At 38.0% G+C, this 14,036-nt stretch overlaps 1 protein-coding gene across 3 annotated transcripts in view; it reads left to right on the top strand.

Moving 5' to 3' along the window:
• The window catches only part of NMNAT1 (nicotinamide nucleotide adenylyltransferase 1), a 35,180-nt gene that overhangs the window by 789 nt on the left and 20,355 nt on the right, over window positions 1–14,036 (top strand). The window contains exon 1 of one of the 3 annotated variants that reach the window (XM_077151373.1): window positions 7,021–7,123. The exons of the other annotated variants lie outside the window; for them this stretch is intronic. The gene's annotated coding sequence lies outside the window, so the exon portion shown is untranslated. Of the gene's footprint in view, window positions 1–7,020; window positions 7,124–14,036 lie in introns of those variants that run through there. 3 annotated transcript variants of the gene reach the window in all.

Raw genomic sequence — 14,036 nt, 5'->3', positions numbered from 1 at the left:
CTTTGAGGGTCGAACACAGTGGTCTCAGAGGGAAGGTCAAATTCGCGTTTGGGGCAAGGACGCTGAAATCCTAAAATCTCACTGTGGAATAGAAAATCCCTGTAAACTTTGTTCTCATCTCCGGAACGATGAATCCACCCTGTGCTTACATAGAGGACTAAAAAAATCCCTTTCTAGACGCACCTTGAGGCTGTCACCCTAGGGCTTGAGGAGGAGTGGGGCTTACCTGATCTATTCTGAACGGCTTTTTCGCCTCTTAAATCTCTCATCCCAAATCTGTAAATGACTAGATCCACCCTCCGAAAGCGGGTCGATTCTCATGCGTCTTGAGAAGGAGCAGCTTTCTGTTGGGCATCACTTTAAAAGATTTGCTTTTTAAAAGAAATTGGGCAGAAACCATTTTCTAATGCCCTCAGCCGATCTTCCTGTAGTACAGGAGATATCAGCAAAATTGTTTCAGAGGTGTTGTCTTTTTCAGCCTCCCAGGGCAAACTCTGAGAATGAATTGTTTCTGTCAGTTCTGTCTGATGGTACAATTCCTTACCTACTATCAAAAATTGTTTCTCCGAGTTAGAATTTGGATATGAAATCGCATTTCTAGCTCAACTCAGAGGTTGAACGGATTCGAATAGCCTACCTTGTAAAACGCTTTAGGTTCAGATAATTTTCTTTTTTGTAAAAGTAAGTGATTTATGTTAATGCAAGTATCTTTAATTTTTCATCGTGAATATGTGTGGACGTGTCAACATTTTGAGTAAAATCAAATTATCATTGACTGTTCTAGTTTGCTAGCTGCCAGAGTGCAATATATCAGAAATGGAATGACTTTTTAAAAGGGGAATTTAATAAGTTGCTAGTTTACAGTTCTAAGGCTGAGAAAATGTCCCAATTAAAACAAGTCTATAGAAATGTCCAATCTAAGGTATCCAGGGAAAGATACCTTGATTCAAAAAGGCCATTGAAGTTCAGGGTTTCTCTCTCAAGTGAGAAAGGACATGGCAGCCACAATCAGGGTTTCTGTCTCATCTGAAAAGGCACATGGTGAACATGGTCAGGGTTTCTCTTTCATCTGGAAGGGCACATGGCGAACATGGTGTCATCTGCTAGCTTCTTCTGGCTTCCTGTTTCATGAAGCTCCCAGGGAGGCGTTTTCTTTCTTCATCTCCAAAGGTCGCTGGCTAGTGGTCTCTCTACTTCTCATGGCTATGTTATGCTTCTCTGGCTCTCTTGAATCTCCTTCATTCTCCAGAATGTTTCCTCTTTTATAGGACTCCAGAAACTTATCAGGACCCACCCAAATGGGTGGAGACATGTCGTCACCTAATCCATTTTAACAACCACTCTTGATTAAATCACATCTCCAGGAAGATGATCTGATTACAGTTTCAAACATACAATGTTGAATTGGGATTATTCCGCCTTTATGAAATGGGATTTAGATTAAGACATGGCTTTTCTAGGGGACAGACATCCTTCCAGCCAGCACGTTGACAAATAGGATAAGTGCCAAACAAAAACAAAACTGGCATATATACTTCCTTCCTTAACCATTTGAGAAACTTCCTGAATAAGCACAGTGTACTTCCCCCAACTTTTTTTCCTTAAATTTATTTTGAAATAATTTAATACTTACTTGACAGTTTAAAAAATAGTACAAAACCTATACACGAGAACTCCAACATACCCACTCCCCAAATACTCAGATCCAACAATTTTAACATTTTGTCACGTTTACTATATCATTCTATCCGTCCACCTATCAATCCATCTAACTACCTTTTTGAAATCTATTTTCTAAACATTTGGAAGTAAGTTGTATACTTCCTGTCCCTGAACACATAATACTTCTATGTACACTTCCTTAGAACAAGGCTATTCATTATGTAACCCACCTTAAATACAGTTTATCAAGCTCAAGAAGTTTAACATTGATATAAACCTTAGTCTATATTTTAGGTTTTCATATGTCCCAATGATGTCCCTTTGAGTTTTTTCTCCTTCATTATAAAACTTAGTCCAGGATCATGGATTGTATCTCATTGCCATTGTCTCTTTAATTGCTCCTTTTATATTGTGGAAATATGTATGCAACATAAACTTTCCCATGTCAACCATATCATTTTAGTGGAATTAAACACATTCATAATGTTGCAGTAGCCTTGCCATCATCCGTTACCAGAACTTTCCCATCATCTCAAACAGAAACCCTACACCCATTGTGCATTTACTCTCAATCCTCTTTTCTCTACACCCCTGGTAACCTGCCTCTGGTAACCTATACTCTACTTTCTGTCTTTGTGCATTTGCATCCTCTAGTTATTTCATATTAGAGACATCATACAATATCTGTTTCTTTTTGTCTGACTTCACACCAACATAATGTCTTCAGGGTTTATGCATGTTAGTGGCATGTATCAGAATTTCATTCCGTTTTGAGGCTGAGTAATATTCTGTTGTGTGTATATACTGCATTTTGTTTATCCAGTCATCTACTGGTGGACACTTGGATTGCTCCCACCTTTTGGCTGCTATGAACATTGGTGTATGAGTATCTGTTTGAGTCCATCTTTAAATTATTTGGGGTATGTACCTAGAAATGGGATTGCTAGGTCTTATATTTAACTTTTTGAGAAGCCACCAAACTTGTTTTCTACAGCAGTTGTACCATTTTACATTCTCATCAATGAAGTATAAGGATTCCTAGCTCCACATCCTTGTCAGTGTTTGTTATTTTCCTTATTTTATTTTGTTTTTTTTAGATAATATCCATTCTGGTTGATGTGAGTGGTATCTCATTATGGTTTTGATTTGCATTTCCCAAATGGTTAATGAAGTTGAGCATCTTTTCACATGCTTATTGGCTTATTGTATATAGACATGTCTATTCAAATCCTTTACCTGTTTTTTAAGTTGGGGTGTTCATCTTTTCATTGTATCACCCCTAATTGTGGTGATGATAATACAGTGTTCCACTCAGGCAGTTGTTCTAGATTTTGTGTGTGCACCCTCAGAAGCTGTGAAGGAGAGACCTCAAAGTACTCCTTTATTTGCCTTCTGACTTAATAGATCTATGCTGAGGGTGTTCTTATGTACCCTTGGGTTCTTGTTTAGAGATCGTGGCTAATGGAAAAGTATTCCTGGTATATAAGTAAGAGAAATTGGTTTGGGTTTCAGTTTTCAAACAAAAATAGAATCTGAGCTTTCAGATGGGAGGCAGAAGAAAATTTAGAGGAAGAGGTCCTGTGTGGTAGGTGGGTTAGTCACAGGATAGATCATTGGGAAAAGTAACCTCAGAAGTGAACATCATAACTTGGAAGCCAGGCAAATGCTGCTTGGCATCTAGAGCAGTTTAGGACACTTTAGCTGGATGGGAGCCCCAGAGAATGCAGGTTGCTCCAGGTAGGGAGGGAGAATGCTGGAAACATGAAACTTGAATGACTAACTAAAGGTATGATAAGCCAGAGGCTGTCTGAACTGCTGGTCCTCTTTTAAAGGTAGATAACTTGTACCATTGTAAATCTTGCCTGATGATTACCAGCATCAGTTTTTAGAGTCAAGTAAGTATCTTACACTAGCTGCCAAGATCACAAGCGAGTTCTTCACCCTCCCTAACTCAGTTTCCTCATCTATACAAAAGGTGTAATAGTCCCCACTTCGTTGGGTTCTTGTAAGGATTATGTGAGTGTTTAGCAAATTGCTTGGTACATGGGAAGAACTCAGTGAATGTTGCCATTGTTACTATTATCATTATATTAAAATAAACCTGGTTGGATATATATTTACTGAAAAGACCCAGCCAAAGAATAGATTGCATTTAGTGGAGGGATAAAATGAGGATTCCACAAATAGAAACCATGAAATCTTCTGCCCTCTATTTTCAATTCCCGACCCCAGCTGGCATCCCCAGGCAATCACTGATCTGCCTTATGTCATTATAGATTAGATTACCTTTCTAGAGTTTCATATAAATGGAATCCTAGAATATGTATCCTTTTGCACCTGGCTTCTTTCATGCAAAATAATGTGTGAGATTCATCCATGTTCTTTGTATAGTAATTTCTTCTCTTTTTAAATTGCTGAATGGTCTTATATGGATCTACCACATAGATAAGAGATTTTGACAGAACTGTTTTCTGCTTTATTCCCAGCATTGACAACATAGTAATTGCTCAGGAAATATTTACTGAACAATGATGAGTGAACAAATATTTCTAAGGTGCGTTAGTGACATTACTCTCTGTTTAAACTCTCCAGCAGCTTCCCCTTTCTTACAGGATAAAATCTGAAGCCTCAGACATGACATCTGAAGCACTCCATGACTGGGCCTAGCCTATCTGACCAGCTTCGTGTCCCAATGCTTTCCCACCCAAACCCTTCACTCCAGTCTGACTAAAGTAATTGGGACATAATTTTCTTGAAACAATTATTATTGTATTAACTTTTTTTTTTTTTTTTTTTTTTTTTTTGCATGGACAGGCACTGGAAATCGAACCCAGGCCTCTGGCATGGCAGACGAGAACTCTGCCTGCTGAGTCACCATGGCCCGCCCTGTGTTAACTTTTAAAAACAAAAGATGACAGATTTTTTATTTCACTTATAATTTTACCACACACAAATATTTTTATTTCTTCTTTTTCCCTTCTCATCATCCATTTTAAGCAGATAGTAGATGAAAATACGCATAAGTTCAGGTTCCTTCTGCTTCACAGATCTGCTTTCCTCAGCTTGACTTATTTCTCCACTGACAAAAGAATAGAGAGATTTTTCTCTCTGTTTCAGGACAGGAAACTGTGGCTTTCACAAGTTTCATGTCAAACCTAGTAAGAATGTTCTTAGGGTCATTCTGACTTTTCTGAACATTGTATTTTGCATTTCTCGTCTTTTCTACTCAAGCACATATGTTTATCAACCAAGCATACTTCAGTGAGTTAAAAAAATTAGTAATTAGAGGTTTTTCATATTTCTGCAATTTAGCAACTGCAAAAAAAAGTAGCATGAAGACTGTCCCATTTTAAAATTTTAATTGGAAAGTAGTAAATGTCAAACATCAAAATTTTTCTTATAGTAACTTTAATGAGTTTAACACGTTTCTTAATATTTTTAAGGTCTCAAACCTCTCTTGACATTGCCCTAGCAAGTTGCTCATGTACACATACCCAGCATTTTGCTAGTGACTTCGGAGGTACTAAATACCCTGGAAGCCCAAATCCCAGGTTAAGGACTCCTGAAATGAGTATTGCCCGACAAAATTCCTTCTCCTCTCAGCCAAGATGAGTAGATGGCAGAGAATTTCATTACTGTATGAGTGAGCATTGCTGATTAGCTATCTCAACTAAGAAATAGCTAAAATTATTTTACATATTTAGAATTTTATAATTTCCACCTCTATCAGAAAGGGGCATAATTTATATTTCATAATATATCCATAGTGCAAACTTAACTGTTTTTTAAATGAAATTAACTCTGGAGAAATCTGATAGAGTCTTGGAGGAAATAAAATCATAAAAGAAAATAAGTAAATGAAATTTCAATTTTATAGATTGTGAATCAGTTACCAAGCAGAAGCTGGTGATTTAACCACCTTTGACACTTTTTAAAAGTTGATTCAAATTAGGCTTTAAGTTATGCTCATCAGTTAATAAGCATACGTTAATTGTCCAAAGTAAAGAATGTTGCATAACTTTATTGTGCAGAAATACTGAGCTGCTTCTTGCATTAAAAAAAATAATAAAAATCATGGTGTGACAGTGGCTCAGTAGCAGAATTCTTGCCTGCCATACCAGAGACCCAGGTTTGATTCCCAGTGCCTGCCCATGTAAAAAAAATAAAATCAGTTAAAAGTTTCCAAATAGTGAAGTGTGGTTGGATTCTGGATGTATTTTGAATGTAGAGCCAACAGGTTTTCCTGATGGAGTGTAAAAAGAAAGGAAAAAGGAAGGAAAGAAAGGAGGGAGGGAGGGGAGAGACAAAAAGAATAGCACTGAAGATGACTTGAGTTCTTGGCATCAACTGGAAGAATGGATTTATTATTGGCTGAGCTCTTCAGGGAGATCTGGTTTGGGAGAGAGGTGCAAGATAGTTCAGAAAAAGGAATTTCCAATAAAATACCATCTTGAGATAAGTTGACACAGTTATCTGACATGTTAATATTTTGGTTAATGAGATTTAGAGAATATAAAAAGTTGTGTATTTTTAAATAGTTTAGGTTAATCATGATAATATACTTATTTCAGGGGACTTCATTGTTAATGTATGCATCACCCAGGTTTCTAATTCCTCACTCTTAGCACTGTGTCTGTGATGGGGCAGTGCTCAGTCAATGTTGTTGGTTCCTCTACAGCAGATACCACCTGAACAGAGAAACAGATGAAAAACAATCCTTTCCACCTTTTCAGTGTTGTGCCCATCACAGATGCACTGAGAGGTGTTTATCCTAAATATGTCCTCTTGCAAATAGATAATGTTCTTTTCTTCAAGAAATGGAGTTGTCTTCAAAGACATTGAAGGCATCTGTGAGTAACTAGCTCCTACTTAATTCCTCAGAATCTGTGAACACACAGAGGAATGAGTGTAAAACAAAACATGACTTGACAAAACATGATTAGACAACAGTCTGTCACGATATAAAAAATTGTCTTAATCCATATGGGGGAAATTGTGATTATTTTTACTCAAATATTTCCCATGGCATTTTTTCCCCACTGAATTTTTTTAAGAGAAAAATTGGCCTTGTTCAAATATATACTCTGAATAACGATGTTCTTTTGGAACTAAACTTTTTGTTCATTAGCAAGGTTTACGTACTTCCTTTCTCAATTTTGTAATTTATATCTGTAAGTATCTAGCTGATGCCACTAACTTCATTGAAATAAAGAAAAAGGACGTTCAGAAAGTCAAAGTAATTATCTAGAACATATTTAGTAAATCCTTATTTGGAGTGAATTTGGTTATAAAGTCGGTCCTGTGATTTTGGTTAAATTGTCCTCTTGTCAGTGCTTGCTAATACGTAAGTTGACAGCCTTCTTCCAATTGGCTCGTCCAGCTTGCTTCCTGTGGTCATGATTCTGAGGCTCAGCTGAACCTTCATGTGGAAGTTGCAGTGAGAGCACTTCACTAGTGAGAGGTGAGCGTGTGCTTGCTGTCAGGTGGCAGCGCTGCTGTGACAGATGCTTGGAACCTCACAGTCATGTGTCTCTTCAGCAGGAGGTCAGCAGGGCCCACGTGCAGCTTTAGACCGTTGATTTGGCATCTGGCCCAGGACAGGTCACACTGGCCAGCCACATCAGCCCCAGGCCTGAGAAGAGCACTATGGGAGGAAGAAATGGGATCTAAGTAAATGGAGTAGAACTAATGTGAAAAGGATGACTTTTTTGATCATATTCTAAACCTCCCCCTTTTTCTTTTCTTTTCACATTCCTTAGCTTCTTGGAATTCTTGCTTTAAGAGGAATCAGGCCTCCACCTTGCAATATAACAACCCTAGTTGAACATTGCTTCCGTTGAAGGACTTGGAAGCCCCTGGACGGGAATAGGTTACTTGGGAAGGTGTCTTGCTTACCTGTAGAAACCAAGCTGCCCACTGACAGCAGCACAGACAAATAATGAAGTTCAGAGGTCGTTTTTTGCTATGTTTGGGAGGAAAAAGCACAATGAGGAATACGTTTTCCCTATAATTGGAACACATTAAAAATACTTTTGCTGCAAGGATTTAAATGAAAGTACTAACTTAGCTGCTTAATGTGCCAAACCCAATCCAACAGCTCCATTGTAGCTAAATATTGTAACTTTTTTTAACTATGAGTAAAGCGTTATCACCCACAAAAAAGAAAAAATTCTTTGTGGAATTTTTTACTTTTCCCCAATGAAATGTTTTAGCTGTGACATGTAATTAGAAATTCCATCTCTCCCTCTATTTTTTTTAATGTAAATAGAAAATACATATTGAAGACCAAATGTATATTGTATACAGCCAAATGCACAGATTAAGATGAGCCTTTAGAAATTCAATATTAAAAGCATACACAGTCTGTTGCCAAAACTGTTAACCCCATAGTGCAGACACCCTCAGTGAAGGATCCCACACCAAATGCAGAGAACAACCGCTTTAATGCCCGTGGGACCGGTTCCATGTGAATAAGCAGCACAGTAAAACCTAAAAGGACAGGGAAACAGTAACAGGTTGCTGGGATTAATCATCTCAGAAACAGAATGTTTTAATTTTTTTTACAGAACTATATACTTGAATGCAAACATGAACACAGTTTGTTTCCCGACTTTCTTACTATGGACCAAAAATGCTCAGACTAGCCAAACTGGGTTTTTCCCTTGAGATAGGGTGTGCTCTTACTGGCGGCAGTAAGTAAGCTGGTGGTCACAGTTGACTATTTTTTTTTTTTAATGATTTCCAGGGCTTTTTGTACGTTCTCTCATTTGAACCTTACAGCAAAACTTTGAAGCAGGTGTTTTTATCCCCATTTTATAAATGAGGAAAGGGAAGCTCAGAAGGGTTAAATAACTCACCTGAGGTCACACAGTTATGGAAACAAGTTTGAACTGGCTTCCTCCAGTCTTTAAAGCCAGAGCTCTTCACCATTACTCTGTCTTGACTCTGTGCATTGTGATTTAATGGGAGACTCTTTCTTAGGTCTAAAACAGTAACTAAGGCATTCAATGACTATTTTTTCATTAAAAAGAAATTTAGACAGTTTTTATTTAAATCACACATCATTCTTATAAGCACACGCAAAGGAAAATAAATCTAAATGTCAAAATGCATTAGTTATGATATTCCTAAATCATCTTTACATTTCTGAGTTCACCTCTTTTGTCAGTTTTTGATGTAATGTCCTTGTTTTTCTACCTGATATCATTTCCTGCTCATTAGCCACCTATTGAATGAATGAGTAAATCTGGTACTTTAATACTATAACTGTAAAGAATTTTAAAACATAAAGCATTTGTATTTAATTTGGTTTCATTTTCAAATTATAGGACAATAAAAGAGTTACTAAGAAACTTAAAAAATTCTTTCACTTGAATTTTAAATTTGAATGTTTTCTTAAGGTCCAGTCTATGAGTTCCTGAAGCACAGGAAGCCCCATCTTGTCCATCTCTGTTATAGCAGTGTCTGGCCTTTGACAGAATAACTGCACTTACCAATTGTGTAGAAAGTGAAGATGATATTAGCAACCAAGTTGGTAAGCAGGGGCTGACTGCAGTAGAGAGAAGATCTGGGCCTAAAAGTCAATTAAAAAAAAAAATGATACCTGAATTTCATATTGTTACAAGAAATCTATGGTATTACTACAACACCAGAAGGCACTAACCCTTGAATTCTAATCCTAATTCATCTTCACTCCAGGCAACTCACTTTTCTTTATGAACCGTGGTTTCTTTACCTTGGCTGACTGATTAATGCTGTCAAACAGCCCATGAGTAATATGAAGAGCTAGTAATAGTCATAATTGGTGGACAGGTAACATTTAACATTTTTCTAATTTCATGTTAATTTGGTATTTTGGTGAAAAAATATTTTGTGGGATTTCTTCTGTAGTAAGGAAATATAATTCTAAGGAAATGGCTCACAGACCACCTACAGTAGAAACCAGTGTATCTGGGGTAAGCCGATTACAGTTAGTGCACAGCTCCTAGGTGTAAAAGTGATGCGGTCTCCCTCATCCCACCATCATCCCCAGCCCCACTTTAGACGCTCTGTTTTCAGATATTTTAGAAGTCCCAGGTTTTTAGAACTCCAATTTTTAATTTGGAGTGTATCAACTGCATTTGCTTTGTTGGTTCATTGACAAAATTACTGACTTTTTCTGGCCCAGGACTCATTTCCAACTTGGAATCTGAAATAAATTATCAGGGCATGATTGGTCGAGTTGCCTGTCACCCTCAGCCCTGCAGACGTTAAGCTGATGCTAGCTGGCAGTGCTGGTCTCTAGGGAATCCATATATTGAAACACTCGTGCCCTCACTGACTCTCATTTAATGGCTTCTTACACTGGAAGAAACACATATTGATTAAAAGTTAAATTAAAATTCTGTCTGCCCAAATCCCAGCTGTTCCCACTGTTTTGAGAATTTTGATTCGTCAAAGAGGTGAACCAGGAGATACCATTGATAACAGGAGCCAGAAGCAATGGGGCAGACGGCAATTAAACAGGTAGCAGGAGTTGCAGAGAGCACTCAAACCGTTTCCCCAGGTGAGACATGCGCCACGCTGCCAGGCTAGGTTCTTGGCGGTGAGAATTTACCTTAGCAGAACGTAGAACTGCAGAGCCAGAGTGGTGATTCCAAACAAGAACACTGTCACCTGGCTGTGGAGGACACAGTGCGTTTCATTTTATCTTACTTGTTTAGTGATAAAATAGTTCAAGAAACCAAATTCATGTTCTGTTTCATGATAATGTTGTATTAAACCGCAGAGTTTAAGTTATAAAAATGATTTGTGATCCATTCCATTATGTCTAATAATCTTCAAAAATATAATAGCTGTCATTTATTGAACTCTTTTTATGTGGCAGGCACTCTGTCAGACATTTTATAAATGAGGAAACAGATTCAGAAAGATTAAGTGTCTTGTCCATGGACAAACACCTTATAGGTGGTAAAGCTAGAATTTGAACCCAGTCCTGAGAGTTCTTAGCCACGCCCCTAAGCTATGCTAGCCAGGTGCTTTCCATTGAGTGTAACTAATGAACTGAGCTAATCTAACTACCTGAACTTTCACAGCAAAATGAAGATTGCTCCTACTACTCCATTTTTAAAATTGTCCTTTGTAGATTTACACTAATCTGTCCATAGTTTCCATGGCATATATACAAAAAAACTTCTTCAATTATTAATACTTAAATCCCTTCTTTTCCACTATGTACTGTATTATTCACCTTATTTATTTTTTTGATTGGGTTTAGCACACAAACCCAATGACTAAAATTTATCCCCAGTGAAGGTACTTAAAAGAATATGCAATTTCAAAATATACCCTCAGAGTGCTTAAAGTAATGGCAGCATTGTTCGAGTAAGGATAACTTGAATGCTTCAAGTTACTATTTTAAAAGGAATGCCATCCTTTTGGAGGTATCAATTCTGAGAAGTTATCAAATTGTTGAATAGGCAGCCTCAACACAAACTTACTGAGCATCCTGAAAACCAAACAGAATTACTGTTCTTTTGGAAAAACTTAGTATTTTAATAACCAGCTTCATGTTTCATAATGTTACACTAAAGCTTACACTCCTGTGTTTTTAAAACCTATTAAGGTCAGTGATTTTTTAAAATAAATTTTAGTCTTGATTTAAGACCTCCTCAGTTTTCCCGGACAAAGGCCTTGGACTCTTTTGCCCAATGTGCTCAAATTAGCAATTCCTGAGACACCCAGATTTCAAAGAAAGAAAAAGTTTCTTGCTAGGCACGAAGCAGGAGATTGGATGGCCTGTCGGCCCAAAAATCTGTCTCCCCGAACTGCAGTAACTCTGACAGTTTTATAGCATTAAAAGATGAGCAGGTTTTAGGATAATGAGCACAATGACCCCAGATGATGTAATTAGAGGTGGTTTAATCATTGAGCACATGCAGATTGATTACATGCTGAGTCACAGAATGTATGTAAGAAAATGCAGCCTTAATATGATGATAGGTGTGGTTTTAGTATAATAATGAGGTATAGGTAATTTATAGATTAAAGTCTAAGCTACTGTGCATGTCTGGTGGGCCCATTTTGGTTAGATCCAGTTTCAGTTATCAAGATAACTTTGGACTTGGGAAGGATTAGTTCTGGGTTAATCCAAGACCCTTCATTAATAAACATTAGGGGCTCTCTTTAGTGATCATAAAGTCAAAAAACTGAATAAATGGGTACAAGCTGAAGGTTAGTCACAATGCTTTTACAATCACAAGGGCACAAAATAAAGGGTATGCAATCATTATCAGAGATCAAGGCAGCTGGATTATAATGCAAAGATTTTAGGTATTTTCCTCTGTCTGATATACCAGAAAGTAAAAAAGGAAAATCTATATAATAATTCAGTAATCATAATCACCCTTAAGTCCTAACTTCTCAGTTACATCAGGAAAAAAATGAGCTCTTTTTTGTTGCCCTAGGCCGGGAAGAGACACTTACAGCCTGAGCTGGTGAGATCTCGGCAGTCAGCAGCGCAGGCGGTAGGCCAAGTGGGCCAAGCAAAAGTGAATCATGGTCACGCTGGTCCAGGAGCCCAGTGGAGCAAGGCGAGGAGGAGCCACGACAGTCCCATTAGAGCTTCTAGCGGTCACCTGCCATGCCCCCCTCCCTCCACACACATCCCTTAGAGAGAGACAGATCCTTGTTCTTTTCAGCCCACCCTGGCCTGTGATAGGAGCACACTGCCGCTTAACTCTCCTGTAGCGTTAAGGGTCTACAGTGTGCAGGAAGCACTAGCTAACTGTGTTCACAGTGAATTATAGCCCTAGCTGGATATTTGATACAGGTCATAAATGTTACAAGGGAGAAGGCAGCTTCCTTTATGCTGAGAGATCTGCTTCTCCCAGTCCCTGGGGAGAATCTGGAAACCTGAGGCACTGCTGATCCCCAAGGCCTGGGAGGGGCTCAAAGCTCTTTGTTCCATTCTTTCCCTGAACTCTGTTTCTTGGAGCTTGTACTCCCCTGGGGAGTTTGCAATGGGCTGACACCAGCTCTAGGGGAACCCAGTCCCTCTGCAGCAGTCCTTGCGCACATACTCAGTGGCTGGCAGGAGTTCCCTGAAAGGCCCCGGACCCTGGGAGGATGTAGAAGTCACCACACCCCATAAAACCACAAGTACTTTGATTGGGAATAGGGGAGGGAGAATGGAAGAGGTGGAAACAGATCCAAGGAAACTTTCCTACCTCGGGATGACACTTAAATCATTCCCGCAAATGATTCTGACCTGCAAAGTAATTTTTTTAATGCCATGCTAAGCATTATCAACTCCTCTCACCCTTATCAACAATTAGCAATGCCCTGGGATCCTGCCACCATGTCTCGTTTGGAGAAGCAAACATTTTAATATTAATTGAAAAATGCTTCCTTTTTCGTTTCATAATTGAGATTTTTATCAATTGTTTTGAAAATCAGCACATTATGATCAATTTGTCCCCAATTTTTAACGTGAAAATCTGAAAAGCTGTGTAGTTGTAATTCTTTTTAAAAGTTATTCCAGTGACTTTCCAGCTTAAAATTTGTAGGCAGATTTTCCTTAATAGGGTATGAAGTACTGATATATTCACATGTCGACAAGCTGTTATATTTTAAGTCCCACTGATTCACAATTTATTATCATCCACATTACATACATTTCCAGTCTTTCACAGCACATAACAAAGTTATTAGGAAAATCGAACTGCCACAGCCAAAAATGTTTCAGGGTGTACACAGTTCTGACAGGAAGAGCCAAGATCAGGAAGTGGTTTTCCTTAGGAAACAATTCTACTAAAAAATAGAATGGGAATAGAAGTAATTTAAAGAGTTTTAAGACATATTAAATGCATGACTGATTGCAAGTGGCCATTTAGTATGTGTTGTATCAAAGAATTTAAAAACTATTCCCCTCCCCCATGGAATGTTAAGTTGATATCCAAGTCGGTCAAAGCCTTCCATAATTTCACATCCACTATTTTCTGTTATAACAAAAAAATAAACAACCAGCAATAATTTCACTATTAAAAAAACTTAAACTAAAAAAAATGGGATGAGGTGGGATTCCAATCTCCTTAAATGTTTCTTCTAGCACTAATAAAAAACTTGCAATATTGATAAGAAATATTCCTCTGGATTGTACAAGAAGGGAGATACAGGGACCACTGATAAGACCGGGTATGTGTTATTAATCAGACTTAGCTGCTTTCTCTCCTGCTTCATCAGAGGCTGAGGCTGAACTCTCCTCATTTTTAGTTTCTCCATTTTCTGCAGGTAAATCTTTAGTTTCTTGTAGCCACTTCAGCCTGCCCTTACACCCCATTTCCCTTTTGTTGCACATTTTTTTCTGAAGGTTTATCCTTTCCAGGTGTCTTTTT

The sequence above is a fragment of the Tamandua tetradactyla genome, chromosome 2, assembly GCF_023851605.1.
Source record: "Tamandua tetradactyla isolate mTamTet1 chromosome 2, mTamTet1.pri, whole genome shotgun sequence".
Classification (NCBI taxonomy): Eukaryota; Metazoa; Chordata; class Mammalia; order Pilosa; family Myrmecophagidae; genus Tamandua; species Tamandua tetradactyla.
The sequence above is the reverse complement of the archived record's forward strand: the minus strand, read 5'-3'. Positions and strand labels throughout refer to the sequence as shown.